This window comes from Canis lupus, chromosome 25, assembly GCF_003254725.2.
Source record: "Canis lupus dingo isolate Sandy chromosome 25, ASM325472v2, whole genome shotgun sequence".
NCBI classification, from domain to species: domain Eukaryota; kingdom Metazoa; phylum Chordata; class Mammalia; order Carnivora; family Canidae; genus Canis; species Canis lupus.
This window is the reverse complement of record NC_064267.1, coordinates 3891500-3904420: the sequence shown is the minus strand read 5'-3', so window position 1 is coordinate 3904420 and position 12921 is coordinate 3891500. Positions and strand designations below refer to the sequence as shown.

Here is a 12921-nt window from a genome sequence, read left to right as displayed (position 1 = left end):
ACTCTTAAATTATTAGTGTCCCCCAGATATTTGCCATTGGTCTTTTTTTTTCTTTTCATTCTACATAATTATACCCACTCCCATGGAATTCATTTCCATTTTCCTGCTGATGACTCTCAGCCAACCTATAATTCAACTACCTCCTGACCTAAAGTCAGCAACCTAAAACTAAATTCTTCATCTTCCTGACAATGCCCCCCAATCTGTTCCCTCTTATATCTACCATGCTGACTCTTCCTATTGCCTCAGTGGCCCTTAGTCACAAAATCCTGACCATCAGACCTACTAAGATCTAGAAGTCAGTCACTTCTCCCTTAATCCCACTGTTCTCTTTCAAGCTACTTTTCTCCATTGGGTCTTCAGCTTCCACTCTCATTTCCCTCCCATCCATTCTACAGTCTGCAGCCAAAGTAATCTTAAGAAAATGCAAATCTAATCCATCATTTACCATTCTTAAGTGACTTTCCATTAAACTCAGAATAAAGATAAATTTTTTTCTACTGATTATAAGGCCTTCAGGCATGCCCTTCATTCCTTATCTCTTACTATCCCAGCCTTTTCTCTGGGTCCTCCCACTCAGTCCTGCCCACATGTTCCTCCCACTTCAATATGGAAGGAAGGAAAGACTTGCAATCTCAATTTATCAATCTCTCTGTTTTTTTTTTTTTTTCTTTTCTGCCTCTTCCTCAGATCTTTGCACATGCAGCTTCTTTTGTCTGGAAACACCAATTCCTCTCCCTATCCCTAATGTCGGTGATATATATATATATATATATATATATATAATCACTGTGTTGGTTCGTGTGTCTCCCCTCCTTGTAGGCAAAGCTGCAGGTTATTATCAAATCCTGAGGCTGGCACATAAGATACTCTCAATAAAGAGTCCACAAATAAACAAGTAATAATCTAATAAAAACAGAAAAATTTTCCTCATGCAATTAATACTTCAATATTGAATTCATTTAGAGTAACCAAATAAAATTTACCTTTACATGTTTGTTTGTTTTTATAAACTACACAATAACTCATAAGACAAGTGAAAACAAAACAAAACAAAATCTAAGTTTAAATGGCTTTTCCAAGTCATTTAACTGCAAAAAGCTCAGGGTAGTCCTTTTCAGTTTTTGCACTTCTGACCTGTAAGCTGCCCAAGGCTTTGGACCTATTCCTTTTAGCTTCTTTTGAGGCTATAAGCTCCATTCCATGCCCTTGCTATTGACTGTATGTGCCCCCCAACTATCACTAATTCTCTACTGGACCTACTTTCTCTTTGTCAAAGGAAGCTCTGTAACTCACCAGCTTACAGCCTGCCTTCTTAAACAAGTAGATCTTTTTGCTCAAAGCGGATGAACACAAATAACCACTACATACCATACAACAATTAAATTAGGAAAACACTAAATAGATCTCTGCGTAATCAGATAAAATCTGCTTATAAGCTGGAGGTATCTAGGATCATTATTTTTTTCTCAGTGCAAGGTCACAATCCAGCCACACTTGTCCCTATTGTCATAATGAATGCTAAAATACAACAAATAATTCTTCATAAAGAAAGTATGCTCTTAAAAAAAAAAAAAAGTATGCTCTTAGTCCTCAGTGCTCTGATTTTTCCTCCCACAGGAAAATGATATTTTACCAAAAATAATTTATACCTTGGCATCCGAAGTAATGCAAATTGATGAAAATATAAGACTTCATTAAAATTAAGGATATGAAATCCTTTGGCTCACACAATGTGCAGATTGAGAATTCTGGTGAATGTTAGAAATGTGGGCTGCGCATTGTGTTCTGAATACACTAGTAGAGGTTACATAGGTGGTCTGTTCCCAAAACAAGTGAAAATACACCCTCAGAAAAACCCTTAATGAATATTTACTGCAATGACTGTACAGAATTTATCCTAAATTCGTACTTCTTTGTACTTCTGACAGTAGGAATACAGAAGACTAAAAGACTGGCAGCCTCAAAGATTTTTAAACCTGGATTTAAAGGGTCTATTTTTAAGGTCCTAATTATATAGATTCTGTGATTCACTAAACAATTACACTTCATCAAAAATAAGGAAATTGCAGACCCTGTCCTCAGGTTGCTCACAGTCTGATGGGGAAAGGAGGAAAAGGAGAGAAAAAGAAAAAGAAGAAACAAATATATGCTGAGTGTCTGCTTCAGGTCAGGTATTCTGTAATATGTTATTTATTATTTCATTTAATCTTCACAATAACTCTGTGTGGTTGGGATTATTAGCTCTGTCACAGAAAGAGATTCTCCAAGATTGTCCTGCTGTAAACTTGCTCTGATCTAATATGATAAGAGCTATACAGTCCAGAGAAGGAGGCAGCCCCATGTAACTGAGTGGTTGATAAGAAATAAGAGGGTGGGAAGGAGAGTTGCATGGTTAGACATTAAGAATTTGGAGATCCCCATATTTTGATGTCTCTGTTCTGAGAAGACAGCCAGAAATATGGGCCTGGAGTTCAGGGGAATTCTAGGCTGAAGGCATGAAAGAAATACTTAGGGATTAGGTACAAATCCAGCAGAGAAAAGGCTGAGGATGGAACTTTGGGTTTAAAAACAAAACAAAACAGCAACAACAACAAAAACATTGCTTAAGAAAGAAGAATTCATCAAAAAGGCTAAGATGGAATTGTCTGAAATGCGAAAAACAGAACAGGAGAACACAGTGTCATGGAATAAGGACTGCAAAGTGGAAGCCTATGTCAAAGGAGGGCTACATAGATGTTTACGTTTCATGTTGGGGGGTCTGGTTGAGTTATGGGCTGAGGAGGAGTCTGCTGATATGGAGGGGCAGAAGATGGACCAGAAAGCAGGTAATGTGTTGGTTTGCAAACTGGCCCCTATACAGGGAGGGCAAGGAAAGACCAAAGAAAGAGGCAGACCATTCCAGATTGGTAGATAGCAGCTCTCATAAGTAGTAAGAAGTAAGTAAGTGAACTTCTGAGGATTGTCATGGAGGCTGCAGGATGAGTAGATCTGCACACCTGCCTGTCAGAGATTAAACAGGGGCCTTAACTGGGTTCAGTCATGTATATCATCCAGATGGTCTCAACAACATCTTACTATCTTAAGGCTGTGACCTTGAGGCAGCATCAGTGTGAAGAAAGCAGGCAGAATGCACACTCCAAGGACAGGTGAAGAAGTTAGGGTCCTTTGATTACCTAGGTCCAACTCTCAGGCAACTAAAGGTCACATCCTCCTCTTGATGACCTCCTCCAACACAGTTTTCTCCCACTCGGTGGCACACCCCAGACCTAGCAAAGGGCTGTGTATAGAGTCTCATAAATGTTTGTTTAAATGACTGAATGGATTTAATTAATTAATCCTTGGAGGACCCCAGAGAAGATGGGAGGAAATGAGATCCAGAGCACAGGACTGAAATCAGCCTTGTGCAAGAGGGATGTCACCTCTTCTTTTGAAGCTGTCATTCACTAACAGTAAGTATACTGAATAGAGGAGACACTCAAATGTTTGTGGATAAAAGGAAGGAAATGATATTAAGGGTGTCATCAAAATATAGGTTATCAATGTTCCTTAATTTGTTAGAAAATTTGATTTTAAAAAAGTCTACCAAAGTTGAATTTTGGTAATCAATGACAATTTTGTAGTAGGCATGCTAAAATGGCCTTCTCTTGATTTTTCACCATGAATGATACAGCCTTTCACTGTTGATGGTTTCATACTATGCTTGAAAAAGGAATATTGAGTACTGTAGAAATTGTTATGCTTAATAATGATGAAGATTCTCATGCTGTTATAATATAGAATATGTTCATGGATAAAGAATATGAGATGCATAAAAATAAGAATGAAATGTGGAAATTTGCTCTTCTAATTTGGTGTTTATCCAACAAGTAAAGACAGAGGCCTAAGAAAATATGTTAAGAATTCTTTAAAAAAATATAACCTACAGTGGGCTTAAAATCCTATGGCTATGTCAAAAGAAATGTAAACCTGAAGAGAATTTAGATATTGCTTAGCAGGGCTTATCTTTTTTATTTGTGTCCTTCAAGTGCCATCTGAGACAGCACTGGGACCCCACCCCAGGTAAGAGCAGATTCTGCAACGCATAGCTCTCTGTCATAGAAATGCTAGCTATCTCATTTCCCTCTGGATTGAAGTTTTCTTCTCTGACTTGGAAAGTCTGCATTCCACAAATACTGGCTTCTATGCACCGTGTCTAGGCTTCCACTGACAAGAATGCGAGAAGTCAGACATTTTTAAATGACGCAGGTTATGGAACACTGGAGGATCATGTTACCTTCCCAACTGTTCACCGGAAAACTTGTTTAGCTATTCTCTGAGATTCCTAATGAGACCCCAATTTTCCCAATCCCCCCCCCCCCACCAATGTTTTCAAGGAGTGATATTTGGATAATGAGCGGTAATAACCTAATTTCCTTTCCTCCCCATTCTCATTGTTACCACATGGTCAGCTGGAATTGAAGAACTGCAAAAATTTCAAAAATTGCTACAATCTGCAAGTTGCTTTCTTCCATGTCTCATTTATTCTCTACAATGCTGCCAGATCAATCTTTCAAACACATACATAATTTACCATGTTGAGGTCCTGTTGAAGAACCTACAACGGCTCCTATCGTCCACTACATTAAGTCTTAATTCCTTTGTGCAGCTTTTAAGACCTTCAGAATTTGGCTCTATTCCTACTTATATTTCTTATATTTATATTACTTAAACTCCTGTACTCCAAGGCACCCTCCTCCTGAGCAGAACCGTCTCCTTTCTGTTCAGGGCCATTCTTATATTTGGCCCATCCTATCCCTTCCTGTTCTCCAACTCTCTGGAGGGTGTAGAGCTTACCCTGGCCTTAGAGGGTTGGAGAAGGAATTGGGAGGAGGTTGGAGGGGGAAGGAAAGCATTCCATCTGGTAGGGAAATAGGAACCAGAGGTAAACCATTGTGGCCTCAGAGCTAAAGGGCAGGTGCCTATTCTACAGTCAAGGCCTCAGTAAGTAGTTAGGTCTCTTACTTGCTTTGCCCTTTCCCAGAATGCGTAGGTAATACAGAAAGAAACTTAAGATGTATTTCCAAAGAGGTCCCCAAAAAATAGCAATTATGTGTGCTATCTCCTTCCCAAATGTTACTTAGTTTTGACTTTGTTTGCCACTGGCAGGAAGGGTTACCTCTGGTTGAAGGTCAGTAGCTGGAGAACTAGTTACTAACATTCTTACTACAAACCCAAGTCTCACATTACATCTTTAGAAAATGCAAAACTATAACTAGTTCAAAGAGAGCTTTTATGACTTCATTCAGTATTAACCAGAATGAAATGTTTGCCTCAATGGTTCTCATTGCTATCTCAGAGAGGTGCTGTTGGTTTGGAATTTCTGCCCTATTTTAAGTGTGATAAGAAGCTAAACAGAAGAAATATGTGGGAACTTCTAGCTGTGGAAACTTCAAGCTTTAGTCATCCCCAACTCTTTCATGTCATCTGCTAGCCTGGTCATGTTGCCTGCAAGAATTTCCATGACTGCAATTGGCACCATTTCAGGGCTACCGAAATTTAGTGCCTGTTTTAATACTTTCGACTCATTTAGGAAAGACATGGCTGATGTAGAATGAAATGGAACTTGGGATTCTTGGTTGAACTCATCCTATTCATCGATGCTTAAAGAAGATGTAGGCCTTCCCTAGACTTTCCTCAATCTGTTTCCTCAATCATTTCAAATATTAGAATTAGCTTCCCCCTGGATTTTTATTTTAAATGTTAATTATAGATTAACAGAAGAATCAGAATAAAAAGCATTTATATTTTTGGTTTTCTGTGATTATTTATGTCTCTGCTTTCAGAATGAAATCATTTCCTTCCTGACTAATCAGAAGGCTGAATTTAGGTAACAGAATATAGTTGTGGACTGAAGCTGGATTTCTAAAAAGAAAAATAATTTCATAGCTGACTAGGCATGTCTTAATTGAATGCCATTCTATACTCCCTGGTAACCACATATTCATTCTTCAAGACCCAGTTTGAATGTCTTTCTCTCTGTGAAGCCTTCTCTAGCTTCCCCAAGCAAAGTTTGGCATCTCTCCTTCATATTCCAACAGCACAGTCTTTGATTCCTTGAAGTCACAAATATTTACTGAGCACCTACTTTCTATTACTCAGTGTCTTATACCCTTGCCATAATATACTTTATGGAATTTATCAGTTCGCCCATCTGTCTCCCCCTCCCACTCAACTTCCAAAGGGTGAGTAGTATGTTTTACTCATTTTCCTATCCTTCTGCAAAATGCTTGCACACAGTACATGCTCAATGGGGATGATTTACACCATAAAATATAGGAGGCGGTGGTTCCTAAGCAGCTACATGAGTAACATCAGAGACAAGAAGACCAATTCATTAGGTCTGAGGTTTTAAGTAGAAGAGTTTGTCTGGGCTTTTAGCCTTGGTCACCTGAGGGAAAGGTTGGGAAGATGGAGGTTAGCCCTGAAAGTCCGAGCTGTCAACAGAAATCATCTAAATAGCTCCTGGATTTGCCTCCTACAACCTATTACCCTGCCTATGGCTTCTTCAGACATTCCTCATTTCTTGCCTGAATGTACTGATGACATTCTAAATTGGTCCCCCTAACTCCATAGTATTCTTTTCCTCCCTAGTTTCTTCTAATCCATTTTTATCATACCATTAGCCTGATCTTTCTAAAAACAAATACTTGTTTGCTTAAAATCCTTTTAGCACTTAAAATCCTTCAGTGATCATACACACACACACATGCACACACATTGCCTTCAGTTTAAAATCCAGATGCCTTGTTGTGAAGTTCAACTCCATCCATGGTTCAGCCCTTCCTTCCTCACTACTGTTATTCCTCCATACACACCCTGTTCTCCAATTATACTCAGCTACTGAAGTTCCCTGAAAGTTCCAAACCATCACACCTTTACACCTTGGCATATGGTGCTTCTTTTTCCTAGATTGAAAACTTTCATCCTTTGTCTCACCAACTAACTCTCACTCAAATTTCAGGTTATAGCTAAGGTGGTACGTCATCTGAGATGCTTTCTTTAACCATCCCCCCATATCCCAACTGGGTTAGGTGCTCAATGCATGGGCTTCCATAACACTCTGTGCATTCCCCTAATACAGAATGCCTCACAATGGTACAGCACTTGCCTGATTTGTCCAGGACACTGAGTTTCTTGGAGATAGGCACACTTTCTTAGCTGCATCTGTCACTGTCTCAGTGGTTCTTCCCTAATCAGCCTTCTTCACATAGTACACAGGCACGCAAGCATGCATGTGCGTGCACATGCGCGAACACACTCGCACGTCTTATTTGTATTCCCTGCTCTATATTTCTCTCTGTAAAACATATCACCTTATAATAAACTACATAATGTACTGACTCATTTTGTTTATCATCTATTTATGCACTAAAAGTAATTTCATAAGAGCAAGAATTTGAAAGACTGTATTTTGTAAAACTATCTTAAATTTCTCCGGTCTCATGTTGGCTTTTCCCTTCCACTTGGTTCTACATTATGGTTACATTACTAAGAAATAATCATTTATACCTTTCTGAGAGGAATTATGGAAGTCTTTTTGTTCTTTCACATGCCCACATATATCACCAACATCCTATTTTGCTAACATTTGAATGCCAGGATGCTTGATATTTTGCTCTGGTTTTTATTGTCAGAATTTCAGTTACCTATTCACAGACTGACTCCTTTTAACAATATAAAAAATTCTGTCCCCGCTTAGTCACTTCAAAGCAGCTGTTTGAGAAGGCATGGCCCCTGCTTCCAGTCAAGTTAATAAAGAGAAACATTTACTCTTCCATTTTGTGTATTTTTTTTTTTTTTTTTGCTTGTCTCAAAAGATTTTGTGCTTCCTTCATTGCTAGATTCTAAGAGTCTAGAACAGTGCTTGACCATAGAGCAGGGGCCAATGCAATATGTTAAATAAATGAATTTGTATCTTCTGTGTTTGGTATGACATCTAGCACATAATAGACCCCCAATACATGTTAATCGAATAAATTAATGTTGGATTTTAAGAAACAGTGATGCAGAATCACATTAAGGGCAAAGTGGATAAAAATGCCATCCTAGACTTCTCCTTCCCCATGTTCTGTACCTAATCAACTGCCACACTGTGATTTACTTCTTAAGAGCCTTCCTAATATTTTCTATTCTTTTCCTGCCACTTCCACTACTTCATTCATGTCCCTGTCATCTCCATTACGGACTATTACAGTATTCTAGCTAGTTTCCACACCTTCAGTCTTGCTCCTCCAGTTGATCCTACTCCTTCCCATCCTTACCTTCTACCCTACTCTACCCTACCCCACATCTGCTCTGCACTCCTCCCTTTCCAAATGATTGCAATTTTCTAAGCACTTCTTTCATGTTTCTGTGATTCTGTTCTCTTTGCTTGGGACAGCCCTCATCTACTTTGTACACTTGATAAAATTTATCTTCCAAAATTTCCCTTAATGTTGCTTCCTCTCTGAAATCCTCTTTGGCCCCCAAGTACAACTGTTGCTCCTTCCTCTGCCTTCCAAAGCATTCATCACCCAGTAAACTGTCACAGCCCATTCATTATCACTCTTGGCTGTGACTCCCAAAGCCTTCCTGAGTTTCTCAGAATTCATAGGTCTCGAGAAAAACCTCTTGTTTGGATCCATCAAAGGCTTCCTTCTCCATGAGCAAAACCGTCTAAGTGATCCATTTAAAGTTTTCAACATGGGGATCTCTGGGTGGCTCAGCGCTTTAGCACCTGCCTTTGACCCAGGGCGTGATCCTGGAGTCCCAGGATCGAGTCCCATGTCAGACTCCCGGCATGGAGCCTGCTTCTTCTCTCTCCTCCTGTGTCTCTGCCTCTCTCTCTATGTCTATCATAAATAAATAAATCTTAAAAAAAAGTAAAGTTTTCAACACGAATTAGACATTCTTTCTGAGAAGGCACAAAGAAATCTAAATGATTTTAGATTTTAGAAATCTAAAAGATTAGCGTGAACCTTACTAAAACTGGAAAGAGAAAATGATGCCTTGCTTTGAGATTGTGCAAGAGTCTTATTTAACTGCCCAGAGCAGTTATCAAAGGGTTTAAGAAACATGTCAAGAAGTCCAATGTAATATGGGTGCTGAGCGATAACTGATTATAAAACTGGGCAGAGGGCAGCCCAGGTGGCTCAGCGGTTTAGCACTGTCTTCAGCCCAGGGTGTGATCCTAGAGACCGGGGATCGAGTCCCATGTCGGGCTCTCTGCATGGAGCCTGCTTCTCTGCCTCTCTCTCTCTCTGTGTGTCTCATGAATAAATAAAATCTTAAAAAAATAAAAATAAAAAATAAAACTGGGCAGAATTTTTATTTCCCTGAGCCACTCAATATAAAAATATTTAAGTAATCTCTTCAAAGAATAAATTATTATGGAATAAATAAATCGCAACTGCAGTAAGTATACAGGTTTTGGCACTTGTTTTTTTTTTTTTTTTTTTTAATTGAACACTACTTATTCCTATAGATGGCCTTAGAAAATACTCTCAAATAAGTATGGCTTCTCTTCCCTAGCATAATCACTATCAGGGAGAATATGTGCTACCCCTCCAAAAGTATTCTCAGTATTTTTCCTCACTTCCTTTTAAAACAATGCTGTTGCTAAAGTTTGCTGAATAAAGGAAATATGTCCTATTGGGTAACCATTTGCAAATAGTGTACTTTCTTCTCTTAGAGCTATTAAATTAAATCTATTTATATACTATAATTAGGATTTCACACAATGAAATAATTACTTTGGGCCTTGGATTCCCAAGAAATTCCATTGCTGAGAAGAACAGTGCCTGGTCAAGAGATGAAGGGGTAGGTTTTAAAAAATTATCTTATCTCCTTATTCCCAGAGTTTAAAAAGAATGATCAGAATAGAAAATTATATCCTGATTTCCAGATCAAGAAATGCCAGTGTAACCAACACCACTATGTAATGGCAAGTAAGAACCCACTATGAACAGAGCAGGGCGTGGTGGTGGGATGCAAAGAAATTTCAGGGATGGGCAATGCCATCAGGGAGTTTACAACTTCTTCCTATCACTTCAGTCAGCCTAGCTCTTTCTGCCTCTAGACCTTTGCCTAGGCCATTGCTTTTACCTTCAATAGCTGTCCCAAACCTCTGACCTGGCAAACTTTAGCCTGTCATTGATCGTCAGCTTAAACACCACTTTACCAGAGTGGGGGATGGGGTTGGAGTTATTCCCTATGTCTCTAAGATGAGATCCTTCATTTCTAGCATGCATCTACCATGATTGTTATTTTTTTCAAAGATTGTATTTATTTATTCATGAGAGACACACAGAGAGCGAGAGAGAGAGGCAGAGACATAGGCAGAGGGAGAAGCAAGCTCCATGCAGGGAACCCGATGTGGGACTTGTTCCCGGGATGCCAGGATCATGCCCCGGGCCAAAGGCAGGTGCTAAAATGCTGAGTGTTATAATATACAGATATTTGTGAGGATTTTTTTTTTTTACTAGTGTCATTTACTGATTATCTCTCCAGATAGAGACTGCAAAGTCCATGAGAACAAATAATTGTGCTCACTACTCTACCCTCAGCCCTCACACCATTGCATGGTACATAGTGGGGTCTCAGTAAATATTTGTAGAGTAACTTCATTAATGATATGAATACAAATTGCTAAAAAGCACTTCAAGGTAGCATGGCTGAGGTTCAGATGATAGCTGCATTGTGAGATTAAGGGAGGGAATATCCAACCTGAAGCTGAAATGGTCACTATCAAGAGAAGAGCTGAGATGGATCTAGAAGAAAGAATAAGGTTTGTTCCAGAGAAGATATGGGGAAGGGTCTCTGGCTGGAGGAACAGAATAGTGCATATGGCAAATGATGGGGGAACATGAAAACACTGGTATGGTTGAATGGGAGTGTCTATAGGAAAGTGGTGGGATTAAGAAGTTGATTAAAGCTTTTCGGCAATGGATTTGCTGCCAGAACACAGGTGACATGAACACCACCACTAAACCTAAACCAAAATGGGAAAGGAAAAGACTCACATCAACATTGTCATCATTGGACACATGGATTTGGGCAAATCTATCCCTACTGGTCATCTGATCTACAAATGTGGTGGGATCAACAAAAAATCTATCAAAAAATCTGAGAAGGAGGCTGCTGAGATGGGAAAGGGCTCCTTCAAATATGCCTGAATCTTGGATAAACTGAAGATGAACGTGAACATGGTATCATTGATATGTCCCTGTGGAAATTCAAGACCAGCAAGTATTATGTGACCAGCACTGATGCCCCAGGACACAAAGACTTTATCAAAAACATGATTACAGGCACATCTCAGGCTGACGGTGCTGTCCTGATTGTTGCTGCTGGTGTTGGTGAATTTGAAGCAGTATCTCCAAGAATGGGCAGACCTGTGAGCATGCCCTTCTGGCTTACACACTGGGTATAAAACAATTAATTGTTGGTGTTAACAAAATGGATTCCACTGAGCCACCCTACAGCCTCGTATATTGAAGAGATATGAGAATATTGTCAAAAAGTCAGCACCTACGTTAAGAAAATTGGCTACAACCCCGACACAGTAGCATTTGTGCCAATTTCTGGCTGAATAGTGGCAACATGCTGGAGCCAAATGCTAATATGCCTTGGTTCAAGAGATATAAAGTCACTCGTAAAGATGGGAATGCCAGTGGAACCACACTGCTTGAGGCTCTGGATTGCATTCTGCCACCAACTTGTCCAACTGATAAGCCCTTGCGTCTGCCTCTCCAGGACGTCTACAAAATTGGTGGTATTGGTACTGTCCCTGTGGGCCAAGTGGAGACTGGTATTCATAAACCTGGCATGATGGTCACCCTTACTCCAGTCAAAATTCGACTGAAGTAAAGTCTGTCAGAATGCACCATAAAGCTTTGAGTGAGGCTCTTTCTGAGGACAATGTGGGCTTCAATGTTAAGAATATATGTGTTGGGCAGCCCGGGTGGCTCAACGGTTAGCACCACCTTCTGCCCAGGACGTGATCCTGGAGACCTGGGATCGAGTCCCATGTCAGGCTTCCCGCATGGAGCCTGCTTCTCCCTCTGCCTGTGTCTCTGCCTCTCTGTGTGTGTCTCTCATGAATAAATAAATAAAATCTATAAATAAATAAATAAATAAATAAATAAATAAATAAATAAATAAATAAATAAAATCTTTAAACAAATGTATGTGTCAAAGATGTTCATCGTGGCAATGTGGCTGGTGACAGTAAAAATGACCCACCAATGGAAGCAGCTGGCTTCATGGCTCAGGTGATTATCCTGAACCATCCAGGCCAAATCAATGCTGGATATGCACCTGTGCTGGATTGTCATGTAGCTCACATTGCTTGCAAGTTTTCTGAGCTGAAGAAGATAGATCGTTGTTCTGGGAAAAGACAGGAAGATAGTCCTAAATTCTTGAAATCTGGCGATACTGTCATTGTTGAAATGGTTCCTGGCAAGCCTACGTGTGTTGAGAGCTTCTCTATCCTCCTCTGGGGTGTTTTGCTGTTCGTGACATGAGACAGATGGTTGCTGTGGGTGTCATCAAAGCAGTGGACAAGAAGGCAGATGGAGCTTGTAAGGTTACCAAGTCTGCCCAGAAATCTCAGATGGCTAAATGAATATTATCCCCAACACCTGGCACCCCAGTCTTAATGAGTGGTTGAAGAATGGTCTCAGAACTGTTTGTGTCAATTGGCCATTTAAGTTTAATAATAAAAGACTAGTTAATGATAACAATGCATTATAAAACCTTCAGAAGGAAAGAATGTTTTCTGGACCATTTGGGTTTTGTGTGTTTGTGTGGCAGTTTTAAGTCATTAGTTTTCAAAATCAGTAATTTTTTAATGGAAACAACTTGACCAAAAATCTGTCACAGAATTTTGAGACCCATTAA

The 12921-nt window shown here is 39.6% G+C and overlaps 1 pseudogene; it reads left to right on the top strand.

The window, feature by feature from the left end:
• The first annotated feature begins 9774 nt into the window (after nt 1-9774).
• Nucleotides 9775-12646, top strand: LOC125753625 (elongation factor 1-alpha 1-like; annotated as a pseudogene).
• The last annotated feature ends 275 nt before the right edge of the window (nt 12647-12921 follow it).